Here is a 20,529-nt window from a genome sequence, read left to right on the forward strand (position 1 = left end):
ACAAATGTATATATTTGTCTAAAGAAAATGCTGATTCTTTCTCTTCACCTATAGTATGTGCTTAACTGAATCCTTTAAACTTTCCAGCAAATTAACTGATTATGAGCCAAACACTAAAGGGAGATGTGCTTCAATGTGGAAAGAAAAAATCCTGCTATTCATAAAGAGGTAGTTCTACTTCCCCTGCAAATATAATCTCGAATCTTTGTTGCAGGTGACACTTCCTACTGCTGATTCAGCCACAGAGAGAAAGCTGTCTTTGCTTCAAGATCACCTTGTATGTTTTTGCCTTGAATTTTATTTTTTAGGAAATGAATTTGGTCACTCACATTTTATTTTCTGTTTCTATTTGCCTGATATATCCTTGTCCATCCTTTCATTTATAACCATTATACACCTTTGTGTGTGTGTGCCTCTTATAAGCAGGATTTTAATTTTTTTAAAGACTTTTTAAAAGTCTTTGCCTTTCACATAAGAGTTTAAACCATTTACATTTATTGCCATAATAGAATGAATTAATTCTGATTTCCATTTCCCATTTGCAATCAATTCACGTTTGTACCACAGCAAATAATGGCCATATCTTCACCTTGAATGTAGTTGAAGTTTCCAACCAATCATGGGCTTCGAATTTTCATTCTCCACAGAAATTTTAAAAATTATATTCCCCATATGTTGGAATCATTCTATCAGGAACAAAGATCGATAATCCATCTAGCATGTAGATATGTAGCTACTCTCAATTCCTTCTCTCGCTATGTTCCACAACAGTCACATCATAAAGAGCCACAATGTGACTATGGCTTCTGTAGGGGAACCAACCAAAATCAATTGCTTCACTCCTCAATTGTAAAACTGTTACAAACTAATATTCTATCATTTATTATTACATTCCTTCGTGTAAACTCCACTAAGAATTTGACTCTATTTTTTGATGTTTGACTGCTGACAGCTTTTAAAGCCTCACCTCTTCTTCTTCCCCTTCTGCCTACATCTGGGCAAGCTGATAAGAAAGCCTGGATGATCCCTCCTTCAGTCTTAGCATGAGTTTCAAACCCTACCAGCATGTCAGAAGCCCCAGCCTGGCCCCACCTGCTAACCAGAACAGAAACCCCAAGCCAACTTCTTCAAAATTTAGTAGAAAAATCTGAATAAACAAAAAAAAATGATAAAGTTGAATTATAAAATTTAACTAATAACTCAGAAATGATCCAGGCAAGGAAAATTTGCCACCAAGTTCGATTAAATTATGAAATGCCAAGATTAAATTTATTTTATGAAAGAAATAATTCTGATATCATAATCTGACATATTTGTTATCACTACTATAGACTGATCTCACAGGTACAAAAATCCAAATTAAACACAGGCATCAACTGCATAACATCATTCCTTCCTAAAAATTAGATGTTCTGTGCTAAAACAACAATTATAATGCATTATACATCAACCTAAAACCTCTAACATTTTTTATGTAGTAACTAAAACCCTATAAAATGCCTATATATTTACCAAACTATGTTTAAGATATAAAATGTTAAAACATAGCTTCCTGACAAACAATTCACATAGTTATTAACAAGCAGTGGCTTTGCATGTTTTAATATTCTCTTATCCTCTTATCCTGGCAACACTGAAACCTTTGCTAATAACTTCTGTAGATTCACAAAACATCTACAGGTAAATTTTATATTCTACCAAAGTTGTATTTAGAATATGCCTAGAGACTTTCCCCGCACATCACTTGTTAAAATTTTTGTATTGGGTATAGAGGATGCACATTCTATGACATTGCTGTATTCATAAATAAGAGACAGTCCCTACTGGGAAAACATTAACCCAGGAGATGTTCTGTGAGACAGCTGCATACTTGTAAAATTGATTCAACAGTATTTTATGACAATCACCTAACATCACTCAAAAATTAAAGATGGCTTAATGTAAGAAAATCTCTCAGTAGGTTTAGTGAGATCCTCCACATGGTGACCTCATTAGATAACCAAAAATAGGCACTAAACACACTTTCCAAATTGAACAATATTGGAAAAGCAGGAATAAAGGATGTTTTAAATGATAGAGAATATTCATTTTGACCTAGAAGCCAATGCCATGCTGAAAGGGGAAAACTAAATTCATTCCCATTAAAAACAGAATAGTCACATAAATATGGAATCTAAAAAAAAAAAAAAAATGGTTCTGATGAACCTAGGGGCAGGACAGGAATAAAGACCCAGAGGTAGAGAATGGACTTGAGGACACAGGGAGGGGGAAGGGTAAGCTGGGACGAAGTGAGAGAGTGGCATGGACATATATACACTACCAAACGTAAAATAGATAGCTAGTGGGAAGCAGCTGCATAGCACAGGGAGATCAACTCGGTGCTTTGTGACCACCTAGAGGGGTGGGATAGGGAGGGTGGGAGGGAAACACAAGAGGGAGGGGACATGGGGATATATGTATACATGTAGCTGATTCACTTTATTGTACAGCGGAAACTAGCACAACACTGTAAAGCAATTATACTCCAATAAAGATGTTAAAAAAAATAAAAAAATAAAAACAGAATAGTACAGGGAGATCAACTCGATGCTTTGTGACAACTTAGAGGGGTGGGATAGGGAGAGTGGGAGGGAGACACAAGAGGGAGGGGATATGGGGATATATGTATACATATAGCTGATTCACTTTGTGGTACAGCAGAAACTAACACATTGTAAAGCAATTATACTCCAATAAAGATGTTAAAAAAAAAAAAACAGAATAGGATGCCAGATACCACCATTATCATTTAATACTGCCCTGTAATTTCTGTTCAAGGCAGCAAAATAGCAAACCAAAGATAATGCTACAAAAGCCAGGAGCCAAATTACCATTTTGATGATAAGATTATACATATAGAAGAGCCAAGAAAATTATTTGAAAATCTCTTAGAATTAAGAAAAAGAGTTTTGTAAGGAAACCAGTTATTAGATAACTCTTTTAAATAAAATCTTTTTGCTATGCCATTTATAGTTAGTTAGAAGTGTAGTGTTTTTTCACTTAAAAAAGTTTCATTTGTGCCAAGAAGGTACAACTCTTGTAAACAGCACTGTTACAAGTGTTTATAAACAATTCTCTGATAATATTACAAAAGAGCTATCACATCCATTCTCTAAAATGACACTCATCTCAAAGTTACAAGCTCTAATAAGATAATAAAAAAAAGATTTCTTCCACAATATCCCTGTCCTATATTAGCTGTGTGAACAATCTAAGCAGCCCAGAAACTGATCTTACTGAATATAAGAATTTAATACATGATAAATAAACATCACAAACCAAAAGATTATTCCAAATGGACTTTTGTTTGACTTATCCAGGAGCAGAGAGACTCTTTTTTCACTATACTTGAACAAGGGCCTGTGAGGCTCTTCAGCGCAATAGCCTCCTTGCCACTATTAGGAAAAATCCCATCTATTAAAAAAACAAGTACAGAAGAAGAGGTTCTCAGAAGCAAATGAGACAAATCAGGTCCTGGTGACATCACTGGAGCCTTAAACAGTGCCTGAGTCAGACCTACTCTAAAATGTACTGATAAATTCCTTTTCTATTTAAAACAGATTGAGTTCTCTTTATTGTCACCTGATACACCTACCAAGAAAAGTATATACCTTTAAGGAGTATGCAAAGTAAACAAACATATACTTGAATAACTCCAACAATACAGATAAGTCAGAGACTCGCTCACCACCAGTCTTTCATTTAAACAACACAGAGCTACTTTGCCTAAATAACTGCCCCAATATCTAGGCTATTTCTTTTTTTTTTTTTTCAACATCTTTATTGGAGTATAATTGCTTTACAATGGTGTGCTAGTTTCTGCTTTATAACAAGGTGAATCAGTTATACATATACATATGTTCCCATATCTCTTCCCTCTTGTGTCTCCCTCTCTCCCACCCTCCCTATCCCACCCCTCTAGGTGGTCACAAACCACCTAGCTGATCTCCCTATGCTATGCGGCTGCTTCCCGCTAGCTATCTATTTTACGTTTGGTAGTGTATATATGTCCATGCCACTCTCGCTATTTCAGCTACTTAATCACAAGGCAATAGAGTTTAAATACAGATGCACTAAGAAGACCACTATTAGTTATGACACTGACGTATACTATTACACTGTATATTTAAGCTTTACGTTTTTATAACTGCAACTTTATCAGAATGAGTAAATTTGCAAATATATGTATCCATGTTTTAATTTGGATATCTATCTGCAGTTCAGTAAAGTACTGTATTATAGTGTGTTTCATAAGTAAAGAGAGGTTGGTATATCTTTCATTTTATTTAATGTTTTCTACTGGATTATGCTATGACTTAAATATAACTCAATGATTTGATGCCTCAGAGTCTTTAGCTACTGGGAAGCAAAACCATATGTATTGGAGTATATATATATTGTATTTCATACATATATCAAAGCTGAAGGAAGTTTGTTTCATATACCAAAAATATATCATTAATAATATAATCAAATATATTACCTATCTTAATATTTAAATGAATTTAGTGACTAACAATATTTTTAATTACACATTTAGTGAAAAATGTGATCCAACCTGATTCTCACAAAAGGCAAATTGTGTATGGATATACAGTATGTTTTAATACAGAAGTTATTGGTCAAAATTTAAAGAGAAAGCCACACTTTAATATTTGTTCCATTTGGAAAAGTGCTTTTGTCGCATTCATTTACCCAAATCTAACAAGAAAATATATCTTCATCTGTAGGAATACTGATAAAAGACATCAGAAATGGCAGCAAATATATCCCCTTTCTACTAGACCAATTATTAATGTTACCATTCATGGGTCAGGAAGATGTTATCCATAAATCACCTTCGCTATTAAGTGAGTAACACGTACTCAAATTGCCTAATTCAGTCTCTCCACCTGTAACTGTGTAAGTGACTGCTTTATTTATTCACAAGCTTATTTTTTCTGACAATATCAGTTATGGTCCTTTTCATTAAATGTATAATATGTATTCAGAAACATGAAGAAATTTCATTCTTTTTTTGAGTTTAGCATTTATGGATGTCAAAAGGCTCAAAATTCAAACACGGACCCATAAATTACACCAAAACATTGAGGAAATGTTTCCTTCTCTCCTCTCTCTTTTTTAGGAATCTCATCAATCTAGTTCACTGAGCCAAACATTCTCCTCATATAAAAACACTTATAAAATAGAAAATTAAAATTGCTTATTTGGTTATCACACAGGGAAAGGTGAGCTTTTTTTAGAAGGCAATCTCGAACTGTGTCTCAGACAAGTGCTTTCTGAATTCCATAATAAAAACACTAAAAAAAAAAGAAATCACTGTGACCTGAAATAAACTTTCTGATTTATATTACTGACATAACTCTCATAATATTCAGTTACAAAGAAAATTTCAATCCAATGAGCCAACATAGTAATTTAGCTATTAAAAAACAAATAATTAAATGATTTAACCTTTTGAATCATACTGCTTATTATACACCTGGAAACCAGAGAGCCTGTAAGTCAATATTTTCATTGTCTTTCAGCCAAAAATATCAAAAAGATTCTGCTGCTTCAGGAAGTTTTTAGAGCAGGAAAGGAGAGCTACAGCAAGTTATAAAATACATTCAACATATTATTTTATCACTTCAGAGTACCCATTCTATATTATCTCTATCTGTACTATATTACTTAAGTATAAAGTTAAAAGAAATGAGGGATAGGGCTTATATATTTTTGAAAGTTTTTCAACAACAAGCTCTGAAACAAAAGGGGTTTCCTGATAAACCTGTACCTTTCAACTTAGTTTTTGGGGTTGAAGCCTTGCTAATATTATGCTTTATTGGGTATTATGAAAAAGAATCCTTCTGTTCCTAAGCCTATAATATATTTTTTCTATCAACATCCAAAATTCTATGTGCCATTTATTACTGAAGTTAGAAGAAAATAAAAATAGTTTTTAAATTTTTCACTTCTCTGATAAAGATTTTCCTGATGGTATGCTGTACAAAAACCTAGGTCATCTCAACTTAATCTTAATTCCACAATAAGATGCTCATTTTACAAAGTATCAATAATTCGTAATCTTTTGTATATTTCCTCATGCGTATGTATGTCAAGAAACATCCAGGCTGTGCTCCTTTAACATCCTCTGCCCCTTGCCACAACAAGGCCTTTGATATTCTCTCTGCCTAGAATGTATGTCCCTTACCTCTTCCTCTAACTTATGTTCTCCTTCAGATCTCACCTCAAACCTCACTTCTAAAGATGAGCCTTCCTTTCCTGATCTCCATGACTAGGTCACATTCCTCTATTTAAACTCTCCAAATCCTGATTATCTCTCCTCCCTATGATGCTTTTTTTTTTTTTTTTTTTGCTAGGCTGACTATAAAATCCCTGAGGAGAGACACTATACATACTTTTTGTTCACCACGGTATCTCCAGAGGTTAGTAGAGTACCTAGCATATACCTAGCATATAGCAGAAGCTTATTAAATATATATTGAATAAATTATTAAATGAAGCACAAGTATTTGAAAATGGTCATTAATCTGAATGGCTCTTGATTTCATGGTAACATTAAAGTGATCTAAAGTCAAGAGAAGAATGTTATACATTTCCTCCCTCAAACATGTGTAAGGGTTTTTCTGGATCCAGACTCAAACAATGAGTTACAAAAGTTGTGTGTGGGAGTATAAGAACAGTGACAACCTCTACATGCTATTGCATTTCTGAATGAGTAGAAACCAATCATTTTAAAAATATTAAAAATATATGTGCAAAGATATGAATGTTTGTTCATTCTACTACAATTGATCATCTATGTAAGTATATCAATCACCATTTTTTTTTGAAACACTTGCACTGAAATATTTTATTTTTCATCCGAGGAGAATTTAGTGTTCTACGTAGATAAATTTCCAGATAATTGAAAAGTATTTTTAAATAACTGAACTTTTACAATTTGAGTATTTTTAGCTATTGAGTAGTAAGTGTCTCAGAAGTAACTGATATGTAACTCTTCTTACACAGTAAATAGTTCTAGGGAGGTATTACAATTTTTGTGTATGTTGTTTATAAAGTTTTGCCTTCTTCCTATATGTCATGATGACTTGCTGTAGTCATGTGCTCCTAATCAGTTCTTTTGATTTGCTGTGGGATAGGATATCAAAGCAAAAAGTTCATAGACAAACGCCAAAAGTAAGAGCAATAAGTTCTAAGGGTCTCTCATAATGAAAAAAGAAAAAAAAAAAAAGCATGAAATTTAGTAGCTAAAAAAATATTTGCTGCTTATCAGAAAAGAGATGAAGTTCTAGCTGTTGGGAGACAATTCTCCATGAATCTATCACATTTCCACACAACTAGACAATTAACAGTCAATTTGCTCCAGGACTATCTTTTCAAGAAGACTGGTGTAAGCAGATGGCCCTGGAAAGATGAAAACAGTGACTCCTTGAGCAAATTTATTTATTTTCCCAGACAGCAAACATAGAGATCTCTCCCTCCCCTACAAGCATTCAAGAGTAATAAAGAAAAAAAATTACCATTTCCTCCTTTCTGCAGTAAAACTGCTACACTCCAGGTTAATGAAGATAATCTCTCCTCCTCTGAAGGTAAAGATGGGAAGGTTTGCCAACAGGCCTCATATAAGATCAGAGTCTACACGTCAGGGTTTCTGTCCTGACATTGGGGGATAATGCACCCCCACTGCGTGTACAGGCAAGACCTGGCCTCATTCAAGTTGCTCTCTGAGGATAGGTGATCAGGGATGAGAGCCAAGATGTTAATATTGCTGTAAGTATTAACTGCCTAAATCCATTTATTTACTCTCTCCTTTAGAGGCTGAATCTATGGAAGAGTAGCAAGTCAACCTAGCAACTGTCACCACACTACTACTTAGAAACTTCTTGATCAACTTGACACTAGTTCCGCCACTTACTAGTCCTATGATGTTGGACAAGCTATTTAATCTCTGTTTCTCAAGTGATCTCATTTGCAAAATTTCTATAACAATAATTCCCTCAAAAGACTGTTGCAGGAACTTAGCTAAATGGCAGAGTAGAAAGACCCTGGGCACACGTACTCTCAGGGGCACACCAAAATTACAACCATTTATAGAACAATTATCAATGACAAAGACCAGACCAGTAGGAGGGGCAGAGTCTTGATATAGTCAAGTCTCATGCCCCTGGTCGTAGACCCATAAATTGGAGAATAATTACAATTAATGAGGTTCTCCCCAAGAAGTTAAGGATCTGAGCCCCACATTAGGCTCCACAGCCTGGAATTCCTGCACTGGGAAGATGAGCCCCGAGAACATTTGGCTTTGAAGGCCAGTGGATGGCTGGGGGAAACAGAGACTCTGCTCTTAAAGGCCACACACAAAATCTCACATGCTCCAGGACCCACGGAAAAAGCACTAATTTGAAAGGAGCCTGGGTTAGACCTACCAGCTAATCTTGGAGAGTCTCATAGAGAGGCTGGAGGCAACTGCAGCTCACCATGGGGACACAGACACTGGTGGCAGCCACCGTGGGTAGCTCATTCTACCATGTGGACACTGGTACTGGCAAACGCCATTGTATAATCCTCCCTCTAGCTTATTAGCCTCAGGACCCAACCCCATTTCCCACCCAACAGTCTGTAAGCACCAGTACTGGGATGCCTCAGGCCAAGCAACTAACTGGGCAGGGACAGCCCCACCAACCAGCTGACAGGCAGCCAGCCTTCAGACTCACTGAGCCCACAGCCACCCCTGGTCACAGCCCTGCCCATGAGAGGGCCCAGGACCTGGCACCACTCATCAGTGTACAAGCACTAGACCAAGGACCCCCAGGACCCCACAGGTAGAGACCCCAGGAACAAGTTACACCAATCAGTGGGCAAGCCCCAGCCCCAGAATCCCTGGAACCACCCACCACTGAGCCTGCTCTGGCCTCAGGACCAGCCTTACCCACTAGTTGGAGGACACCAGCCCCAGGACAACCACAGCCCTGCTGCCTGCAGACCCAGCCCACCCACCAGCAGGCCAGATCCTGACCTGGGACTAGTTGGACCCAGCCCCACCCACCAGTGAGCCTGCTCTAGCTCTGAGGCCACCTGGGGCTCCACAGCCAGCTGCCTCATGACCCAGCCCTGCCAACCAGCAGTTGGTAGGCTCTGCACAAGCACAGCCTGGCAACCAACTGGACCAGGGGCCAGCCATGCATATCAAATCACCCACAGTAGTCAGCTCACCACAACAGAAGGACCCACACAGGCCACATAGAGGGTACCCGCAGAGCATATGACCAGCTCTGGTGACCAGAGGGGAGTATGCTGCTGGGACGCATAGGACATCCCCTACAAAAGGTCACTTTTCCAAAGTCGGGAAATATAACCAACCTACCAGATACACAGAAGTAAAAAACAGCATGTTAGGCAAAACGAGGCACAGAGGAACATGTCCCAAACAAAGAAAGGAGATAAAACCCCAGAAGAAGAACTAAGTGAAGTGAAAATAGCAAATCTGACCAAGAAAGAGCTCAGGGTAGCCATTATAAAGATGGTCAAAGAACTCAGAAGAAGAATGGACGCACAGTGCAAGAAGTTAGAAGTTTTTAACAAAAAGTTAGAAAATATAAAGAACAACCAAACAGAGATGAAGAATACAGTAAGTGAAATTAAAAATACAAGAAGGCATCAACAGTAGACTAAATGATACAGAGGGACATATCAGTGAGCTAGAAGAGAGAGTAGTGGAAATCACTGATGTTAAGCAGAAAAAAGAAAAAAGAATGAAAAGAAATGAGGGCAGTTTAAGAGACCTCTGGGATAACATCAAGTACACTAATATTCTCATATAGGGGTCCCAGAAGGAGAAGAGGGAGAAAAGGGGGCAGAGAACATATTGGAAGACATAATAGCTGAAACCTTCCCTAATGTGGGAAAGGAAATAGGTATCTAAGTCCAGGAAGCACAGAGTCCCAAACAGGATCAACCTGAAGAAGATCACACCAAGACATACTGTAATTAAAATGGCAAAAGTTAAAGAGAGAATATTAAAAGTAGCCATGGAAAAGCAACAAGTTACATACAAGGGAACTCCCATAAGGCTATAAGCTGACTTTTCAGCAGAAATTCTGCAGGCCAGAAGGGAGTGGCATCATATATTTAAAGTGATAAAAGGGAAAATTCTACAAACAAAAATACTCTACCCAGTAAGGCTCTCATTCACATTTATTGGAGAGATCAAAAGTTTCACAGACAAGCAAAAGCTAAAAGAGTTCAGCACCACCAAACCAGCTTTACAAGAAATGCTTAAAAAGGGCACAACTAGAAACATGAAAAATACAAAATGAAAAAGCTCATCAGTAAAGGCAAATATACAGTAAAGGTAGTAAATCAACCATGTTCAGAGCAAGTAGGAAGGTTAAAAGACAAAAGTAGTAAAACCATCTATATCCACAATAAGCAGATACAGGATATACGAAAAAATATATATGTAAAATATGATTCAGAAACAGTAATCATGAGAGGAGGAGAGTACAAATGATGGAGTGTTACAATGTGTTTGAAGTTAATAGATCAGCAACTTAAAACAATCAGATAGATAGATAGGTAGATAGATAGATTCCTATATATAAACCTCTTGGTAGCCACAAACCAAAAATCTATAATAGATACACACACAAAAAAGAGAAAAGAATCCAAATATAACACTACAGATGGTCATCATATCACAAGAAAAGAGAGCAAAAGAAAGGAACAAAAAAGAACTATAAAAACAACTCAAAAACAATGAACAAAATGATAACATATACATCAATAATTTTTAAATGTAAATGGACTAAATGCTCCAACCAAAAGACATAGAGTTGCTGGATGAATACAAAAACAAGACCCATATATATCTTGCTTATAAGAGACACACTTCAGATCTAAAGATACATGCAGACTGAAAGGCAGCGAATAGAAAAAGGTATTCCATGCAAATGGAATCAAAAGAAAGCCAGGAGAGCAATACTTTTATTACACAAAATAGACTTTAAAACAAAGACTGTTACAAGAGACAAAGAACAACACTACATAATGATCAAGAGATCAATCCAATAAGAAAATATAACAATTATAAATATATATGCACCAAATATAGGAGTACCTAAATACATAAAGCAAATATTAACAGACATAAAGGGAGAAATTGACAGTAACGCAATAATAGCAGTGGACTTTTAACACCCCACTTACATCAACGGACAGATCATTCAGACAGAAAATCAATAAGGAAACATTGGCCTTAAATGACACATTAGACCAAATGGATTTAATTGACATTTATAGAGCATTCCATTCGAAAGCTGCAGAATACACGTTTTTTCAAGTGCACATGTAACATTTTCCAGGATAGATCACATGCTAGGCTAGTAAAACAAGTCTCCGTAAATTTAAGAAAACTGAAATCATATCAAGCATCTTTTCCAACCACAACCTTATAAGACTAGAAATCAACTACAAGAAAAAACTACAAAAAACACAAACACGTGGAGGCTAAACAATATGCTACTAAACAATCACTAGATCATTGAAGAAATCAAAGAGGAAATAAAAAATACCTGGAGACAAATGAAAACAAAAACCCAATAATCCAAAATCCATGGGCTGCAGCAAAAGCAGTTCTAAGAAGGAAGTTTATAGTGACACAAGTTTACCTAGGAAACAAGAAAAATCACAAATAAATAACTTAAACTTACACCTAAAGTAACTAGAAAAAGAACAGAAAACAAAACCCAAAGTTAGTAGAAAGAAAAAAATCATAAAGATCAGAGCAGAAATAAACCACCAGCTGCCTCATGACCTGGCCCTGCCAACCAGTGGCTGGCAGCCTCTGCACAAGGCATGGCCTGACAACCCAACTGTACTGGGGGTCAGCCATGCATACCAGATCACCCACAGTAGTCAGTCTGCCACAACAGAAGGATCCACACAGTCCGCATAAGGTCCCATACAGAATTAACCCGAAGACCAAACCAAGACACACTGTAATTAAAATGGCAAAAATTAAAGATAAATTGTTGTCCATTTTATTGGCATATAGTTGCTCTTAGTAACCTCTTATGATCCTTTGTATTTCTGTGATGTCAGTTGTAACTTCTCCTTTTTCATTTCTGATTTTATTGATTTGGGTTCTCTCTCTTTTCTTCTTGATGAGTATGGCCAAAGTTTTATCAATTTTAACTTTTCAAAGAGCCGGCTCTTAGTTTCATTTATCTTTTCTATTGTATGGTGCCTACAGGCTGTTAGGTGGGAGTGGGGCTGGGTCCTGAGGCTAATAAGCTAGAGGGAGGATTATACAATGGTGATTGCCAGCACCAGTGTCGACGCAGTAGAATGAGCTCCCCAAAATGGCTGCTGCCAGTGTCTATGTCTCCAAGGTGAGCTGCAGTTGCCTCCGGCCAAATGCCATCACATTAGGGATTAGGTTTCAACACACGAATTTTGGGGAGACACGTTCAGTCTCTAGAAAATACTAAGATTTTATTTGCCTATTTGCCTACTTGACTCTTGCTTTCTCATAAGCACATATATTCTTGTATTTTAAATGTTTCTCAGTTTCAATTTCTAATACAAGTGTCAGTAGATACAATCCACATAAATAAAAGTTCTTTAGGGTCCTCAATCATGTTAAGAGTGTAAAGAGGTCCTGAAGCCAAAAAGTTTGAGAACCAGTGACCTACAACCTAAATGATAAATTAAGAGAGAAAATGATCAAACAAAAAGTGTTGCTACATCTATAGAACTACTTTTTAAAATATCACATAAATGAAAATACAGTTGACCTGTGGTGGCCCCCAAGCTGTAAGCTTATTCAGCTTTCTGCTTTGCGGAGAACTGCTTGTCTCTTTCTTGGTATGCACTCCTGACGCTGCGGTATTGAGCGTAAAAAAGGAAAATGGCTTGTGGCCAGTTTCGTTCCAGGTGCCTGCTCTGGATCTAAGAGCCCCTGGTTGTTCCCCAGAAGAAGGACGTGCTGCCCTGAGGGGGAAGTCTGTATCTCCAAAGAATGGCCCATAAGGCATGCTGACGCATAGATAGTGATGCATAGATAGTGATGCATAGATAGTGGCGCATAGATAATGGCGCATAGATAATGGCGCATAGATAGTGGCGACAGAATTATGTGGAAATACAAGGTTTGCTGATTTGTTGTCTGGTATTCGTTCCGTACTAAACCTATATATACATTCATGCTCTTTGAATAAACTAGCCTTGCAACCATCAGTTGTCTTGGCCCTTCTGACCCCATACTGGTGCTTTTCAGTTCCTTACCCCTCACCACCAGGAACTTCTAGCTTTCTGCAGCCGGTCTGCGGCATTGACCCTTGAACACCGCAGGTTTGAACTGCAAGGGTCCACTTATACACAGATTTTTTTCAATAGTAAATACTACAGTATTACACGAGCCAAGGTTGGCTGAATCCACAAATGCCAACTGTGGATACAGAGGAACTATGTATACAGAGACCCAAGTAGAAGTTATACACAGATTTTCAACTGTAGGGAGGGTCAGTACCTCAACCCCTGGGTTGTTGAAGGGTCAAGTGTAGTAAAAAATTAATTTTACAAGTTGTATTGATAAATCCTAAATGTCTAAATGTACCAATAAAATATAATAAAAATAAAACACAAAGCAAAATTCACTAATATTAAATATTCCCAGTCTCCCAGGATGATATGGACTGAATTGTGCACCCCCCAAATTCATATGTTGAAGCCCTAACCCCCTCCCCTAGTGTGACTGTATTTACACAGGGCCTTTAAAGAGGCAACTAAGGTTAAATGAGGTCATTAAGGGTAAGGGTGGGGCCCTGATCCAATAGGACTTGTGTCCCTATAAGAAGAAGAGATACCAGGGATGCAGGTGCATAAAGAAAGGCCATATAAAGAAAGAGCAAGAAGGTAAACAATTGTAAGCCAAGAATAGAGTTCTCAGAAGAAACTAAACATGCCAACACCTTAATCTTGGACTTCAGCCTCCAGAATTGTGAGAAAATAAATTTCTGCTGTTTAAGCCACCAAGCCTATAGTATTTTGTTACAGCAGCCCTAGCAAACTAATACACAGGACTAAACTTTTTCATCTTATTCTAGTGACCTTCTGTAACTTTTAACTATTTTAGTGAGAATCACAATGGCAGAAAAAAGACATTGTGCAAGTCCCCACAACATAGTCCTAATTCTTTTATTCTCTTTGCTCCTTTGAAAACTTAAAACTTAATATAAGGGTAGTTTTCCTGAAATAAAATAAATTTTATTTCAGACACAGAGCTTGAATGTCATCTCAAATGTGATCCTGAAAAATCTATGTTTTTCCTCTCCCTAATTGTAAAGCAGGTTGATCACTGCAAAAATGAACAAACTATCAAACATGAAGAAAACATTTACTTTTTAACAAAAAGTGGGGCACTGTGTTTGTAGTATATCCTTATTTGGCTTCTTAGGCAAAGAATATCTTCCAAGAATATTATAAAGGGAAAGCTAGCCCACAATTACTACTATTATTATCATCATAATTATCATCATTTAGGAGCCCTCATAATATTTTTCTCTTAAAAACTTACATGAAAGAAACCAAATTCATCACTAGCCAGCCTATCAGATTTAAGGAAAAAAATAATTCCTAGAATTGCTAAGTCTTCCAATTCCCCAGGACCCCAGCCTCCAGATTCCTAAAATCAGAGCACTAGATTTAAAATATTACTTTACAGTGTTATGGGAAGAGTAACCATTTCATAAAATAGTTTTCCTAATTCAGTGTTTTAAGTTTATACTCATAGCCTGCATTTGTGGTGACCCTGAACATTAATGAACAAAGGCATCTCAGTAAATTAAAAAAAGAAGCAGAAGTGCAAAGATAAATGTGCACAGTCAATATCTTCCCATCGTTTACACCCAGGATATTACAACTAACGTAATTAATCTACCCTTACAAAAGTTTTTGCTGCCACTGAAACAAATAGACAGTCTCAGATACAATTCAATACTAAATCTGCATACTTCAAGACTATAGACATGATTTTCCTTTTATTTAAACCAGTTAGATGGATCAAATATATATCTCTAAGATTTTACTATCTTAAATTTGGAATTTAGTATCATATGTTATAAGGTATAATCTTATTTGAACTCTACTATATAAACGGCAGGAAATCTTGAAATACATTGTATTTATGATGTAAAAGCATCATCAATAATAACCATGTCTATTACATGCTATGTTTCTACTAAAGTCTTTCAATATACTATTAAATTCAAATAATCTGAATAAAAATTTATCATCAACTTATGTCTAAGTTACAATTCAACTGTATCCTAGCTTTCACAGAGGTTCAGAATAGTTATATTTTAAATATACATTTAAGGAATTTCCCTCTCCTCTAAAATAATATTTTTGCATAAACTTCACAAATATGAATCCACATGGGCAGGCTTTTGGTTAAAAGTATCTTAATATATCATCATTACTCAAAATATTTTGCTCACACCCTAGTAGGTAAATATAGATGTGTCCTATATAGGATGACTTTGCATGTCCTCCAGGTAGGCCCAGAGGGCAGTGTTGGCAATAATGACCCATCTGTTCACTACTGGCAACCAGAAAACTTCTAATGAAGACAGATGTGGGTCACCCTGTACAAGCAGGCTGAAGGGTGTTAATGAATCTACCTAATGGTCACTACCTGCCACTCTTAACTGACTGATGACCTAAAATGTTTATTTTGAAAAGCAGAGATGAGTATTTCACGTAGTCATCAGTCTTACCGGGACACTGCTTTCACTTTCTCTTACAAACTCATTCTTTACTACTTGTCTTTATCAGTTCTTAGAAAATATTACAATTATTTATTAGACTCAGTCTTTTAAAATAACCTTGCTGCTAGCACTTTTGAGAAATTAATTCCTCCTAAATTTCTCTACTGACTGACTCACAGATATCAGCGCTATACGGTGATACAGCAACACAATATATATGAAACACAAAAGGTGATATTTTCTTTTATCATAAAATTCTTTAGGTACATTTATATATGTTATCATTGATATCAATCTGTCTAAAACATGACTTTTTAAGATATATTTTCAATACCTGCTTTGAAATAAAATTATGATTTCACTCCAGATTCCAAAAAGAATGTTCACTTACAGAGACAAATTCATGAAATATTTATATGCCCGTAAAAAATGTATACAGATGGTCATTTTACTTTCCGAAAGATGCTATGGGTAAGACTCAAGAATCATAATTTATGTAGTTGTTTTTCAGAATAAATCTGTATTACATTGTACCTAAAATCTTAAAGAAAATCTAATGCAGTCATAAACTGGTTCTTAGAAAAATTGGTACATATAAAAGGTGAATATATACAATCAAAAAGTGAAAACATACAACTTTTAAAAATACACATTTATGTATAAATAAGACTATGAGAAATATTATTTAATGTAAAGTAATTGTTTAGATTAAGTTTGAAGGAGTAGCTATAGTTTACAAACTATATTGCTATAAATTTCATTTTCTGTATAGAGATTTAAAACAACCTGCTGTTACTTCAGTCACAAATGGACAACTTAGTCTTATAGCAAATCTGTTTACTTGATTGGGAACTATGATTGACCTTCACTGAGATTACCTGTCAATCCTTAACAGTTAAAATTCATATGTGAACACATGCACACAACATATATAAACACACACACCACCCCAGTAAGTTACTAGAGAGAAAAGGTGTTCCTTTTAGGCTAGTAAATCTAAAATATCCAGTAAAAAATCAATGTAAATTTTTAAAAAACAGGATAGGACCACTGAAATAATTCAAAATGAGGCAAATTCAAAGTACAATTCTAAACACAGCAACAGCATAATCACATTATGAAATACAGCAAAGATTAGTTTTATGAAGTTTTATGAAGTTTTATTAGTTTCATATGAAGACAGTGATGTAGTTATCACAATTTCTTTCTTCAAAAACAGTACACAAAGATGAATTACACATGGCTGCTTCTGTCCCTCAATTTTAGGGTATTACATTAGAAATTAGGGACTTTTTTTCAAACAGCAGCAATCAATATATGTAATAGCTTAAATGCAATAAGTGCTTTCACACACATGGTCTCATTTCTTATAAAATCCTGTGAAGTAGGAATTATCATAACTCTCATTTTATAAATAAAAAAACTCTGAGAAATTAAGTTACTTTTCAACATCCACACTTAATAATAAGAGATGGATCAAAATTTCACATCCATATTTTCTAATTCCTAATCTCCACAGTCTTATTTTTTCTACACTTCAAAGTTGAAAACGCGATCTACTTGATTTACACCATAACCACACCTTGTTTTATAGCAACACTTCACTTACCTAGGGGCCATTTATTCAGCTAGCATGGATATATGAAACAGAGTCTAAACACCAGACAAAAGCAAAAGATATCTATGAGTAAGTATAAAAAAGTTCCCATAGCAAAAAGTTAAGATTATTGGGTATTTTTCTTAGTCAAGTAGCTGGAGTCTTCATTCAACTCCTGTTTGCTTATACTGTATTTCCTAACCTAACAATGTTTTAGTGGTCTAAGTTGCATAAAATCCTTCAAAAAAACCCAAAAAAACAAAAACCAAGGAGACTACAGGGTCTCTACTAAAACTCACAAATTTAATGGCAGGATTAAGTGTGTGATTTAATTGACAGGGTTGAGAGTGGGGTAGGTACAGAAAGTGTAGAGAGGGTATGGTATCCAGAAACAGACAGTCAAGGCAATGGAAGATCAGAACAAATGAAGAGATCTGGAAAAAAAAAAAAAAAAGAAGAGATCTGAGAGCAATCTAATCCTGCCAAAATCTCTTCAAAGCTGCTCTGAATGGCCCACTTAAGCTTGCCACAGCACTTGCTCTGCAATATCTTCAAGATGTCTCCTGATATCTGATACCACAGCCCCCTGTCCCATGCTCATGAAGACATGAGCTTCAGGGGCTGTAGTGACAGAATATTCCCACAACATCAAGAGTTCACCAGGAATGAAGATCCATTCTGATGTATGTGGAATCCCAGTTTAATTATAATCAGATATTCTGGTTTATTTATGCTATAATTGACTTAGGGTAATAGATTACTTGATGGATTTACAGACCAGAAAAGTATACTCTCTTGGAGCTGACAGTAGAAAGCCATTAATGACAGAGAAGAGTTGCAGAAATTTTCATGTAGCTTCTATAGTGTGAGGACAGAATTGAAACCTTTTGCTTTCCTAGGACAATGCTCTAATGATGCACAGAAATCCTGTCATTACAAACTACATTTTTTCCAAGACAAATTCCTGAATCTGTAAATTTAGAACTATCCCAAGAGACCCAGGAAATCTTAAATATCTTTTAATTTCTCACTGAAGGGGGTGGGATGTATCAAGGCTCAGAGAATTTGCACACAGAGGTGTGTACAGATATAAATGCATGTGTAGCAGTCTATCAACAAAGGAGGCCCACTACAAATGAAATGATAAACAGAGTTGGAAACATTGGAAAAAGAGATGGGTGAGTTTGTGCTTTTGAAAAAAGAAGGTGAAGTGCAAGTTCAGTGGAGTGGTATGTAATCTAGCCTTTAAGACATTATGTTCATCTTTCAAACATGCAGCCAACAGTGCATAAAAATGGGCCTCAATATGGTCACACTATTTGTGTTCTCTGTTCTTTGCCTAAACCACCTCTTATTTTTACCTACCTAATATTGATCTTCCCAGATTCTGAACTGTTTCCTCACTTTCCTACCTATAATCTAACCCCATTCTTCAGACCTTATAATCAGCTACCTTTGAATTTTCCCTGCCTTCCTTATCTACATTTTAGATGCTGTGATGGCCACTTTTATGTCTTTGCCCTGGCTCTCAATGCTGTTGCCCTCTACCAGTCCCCTCTGCAGGACTAAATACATGGTTGCAAAGTTCTCCTATCAGAGAATGTAAATCTTCTGTGGATTTTAATCTTAGTGAAAAGAATTTACTTTTAGATGAGTATTTAGGAATACCATAATTATTGTTTTCCAAACCATTGATATAAATATCATACTGCTATAAATTTCTCTTTACTGTGAACAGGTCAAGCAGATCTTTAGTGGAGTTTAATCCTTTTATTCATAGAAATTCTTGGAAAATATGAACTAATACACTATTATAATATGAAAAATATCCAAGACTAACAAGTGGAAACAGATTGTAGGAAAAAATACTGAAAAGGAAATGTTCATAGCTTATTGAATTCAAATGTCTATCAGATTTATCAATTCGTTCATCAAATACACAATGTGGTAAGTACCGAAGGACTGTTCTAGGAAGTGGGAATACCTCTGTGAACCGGAAAAAAAAAAAAAAAAAACTATGCCTTCTTACAGCTTACAATCTAGGAAGTTATATAAATCATACAATTTACATACACTGTAATTTACAAATATAATACACCCATTTTAAAGGTACACTCCAGTGAGTTCCAAAACTTCTATAACCATCACCATAATCAAGATATAGAATATTTCTATCACCCCAAAAAGTTTCCTTATACCACTTTCCAGACAATCCTTCTACTCCAGGCCACAGGCAACAGCTAATTTGTTTTCTGTTATAGATTGAATCTGCCTTTTCTAGAGTTTTATATAAATGGAATCATATAGCACTTTTTATGTCAGCTTTCTTTTGCTCAGGAGAATATTTCTGAGATTCACCATGAAGTTTTGTGAATGAGTCATTCTATGGGTAGTTCTTTCTATTGCTGAATAGTATTACATTGTATAAATATTCATTATTTATTTTTCCATTCACCTACTGATGAACATTGGGTTGTTTCCAGTTTGGAGAATATTCATAATACTGAATAAAGCTGCTATGAAAATATGTACATAAATATTTGGCAAACATACGTTTTCATTTCTCTTATGTAAATAACCTAGGAGTTGAGTTGTATCATAAGAGTATGTATATTTTAACTTTATAAGAAATTGTCAATAATTTTCTAAAGTGGGTTATTATTTTACATTCCCACGATGTATGAAGAGTTCCAGTTGCTGCACACTGTCACCAGCACTTGATATTATCAGTCTTTTCAATTCTAGCCATTCAAATGAGGTTACATTGTGGTTTTAATTTGCATTTCCCTCATGTCCAATGATTTTAAGCAAATTTCTTTGTGCTTATTTGCCATTCTTATACCCTCTTTTGCGAAGTGCCAATTCAAATCTTTTGCTCGTTTTTTGTGAGTATTTAGTCATATTATTATTCAGTTATAAGAGTTTCTTATATATTCTAGATACAATTATTTTGTCAGACAGGTGTACTGCAAATATTTTCTCCCAGTCTGGGCTTCCCCTTTCATTTTCTTGACAGTGACTCAATGAACAGAAGTATTTAATTTTGATGAAATACAACTTATCATTTTTTTTCTTTTGTGGTTTATTCTTTTGGTGTCCTGTCTAAAAAATATTTTCTTA

At 35.7% G+C, this 20,529-nt stretch overlaps 1 protein-coding gene across 7 annotated transcripts in view; it reads right to left on the bottom strand.

Moving 5' to 3' along the window:
* STPG2 (sperm tail PG-rich repeat containing 2) overlaps positions 1-20,529 on the bottom strand; it is a gene marked incomplete at its 5' end in the record, with an annotated part of 597,317 nt that overhangs the window by 525,684 nt on the left and 51,104 nt on the right. The gene's annotated exons all lie outside the window — the stretch shown is intronic.

Source organism: Balaenoptera borealis (genome assembly GCF_965194805.1).
Source record: "Balaenoptera borealis genome assembly, chromosome: 4".
In the NCBI taxonomy this organism is placed as follows: domain Eukaryota; kingdom Metazoa; phylum Chordata; class Mammalia; order Artiodactyla; family Balaenopteridae; genus Balaenoptera; species Balaenoptera borealis.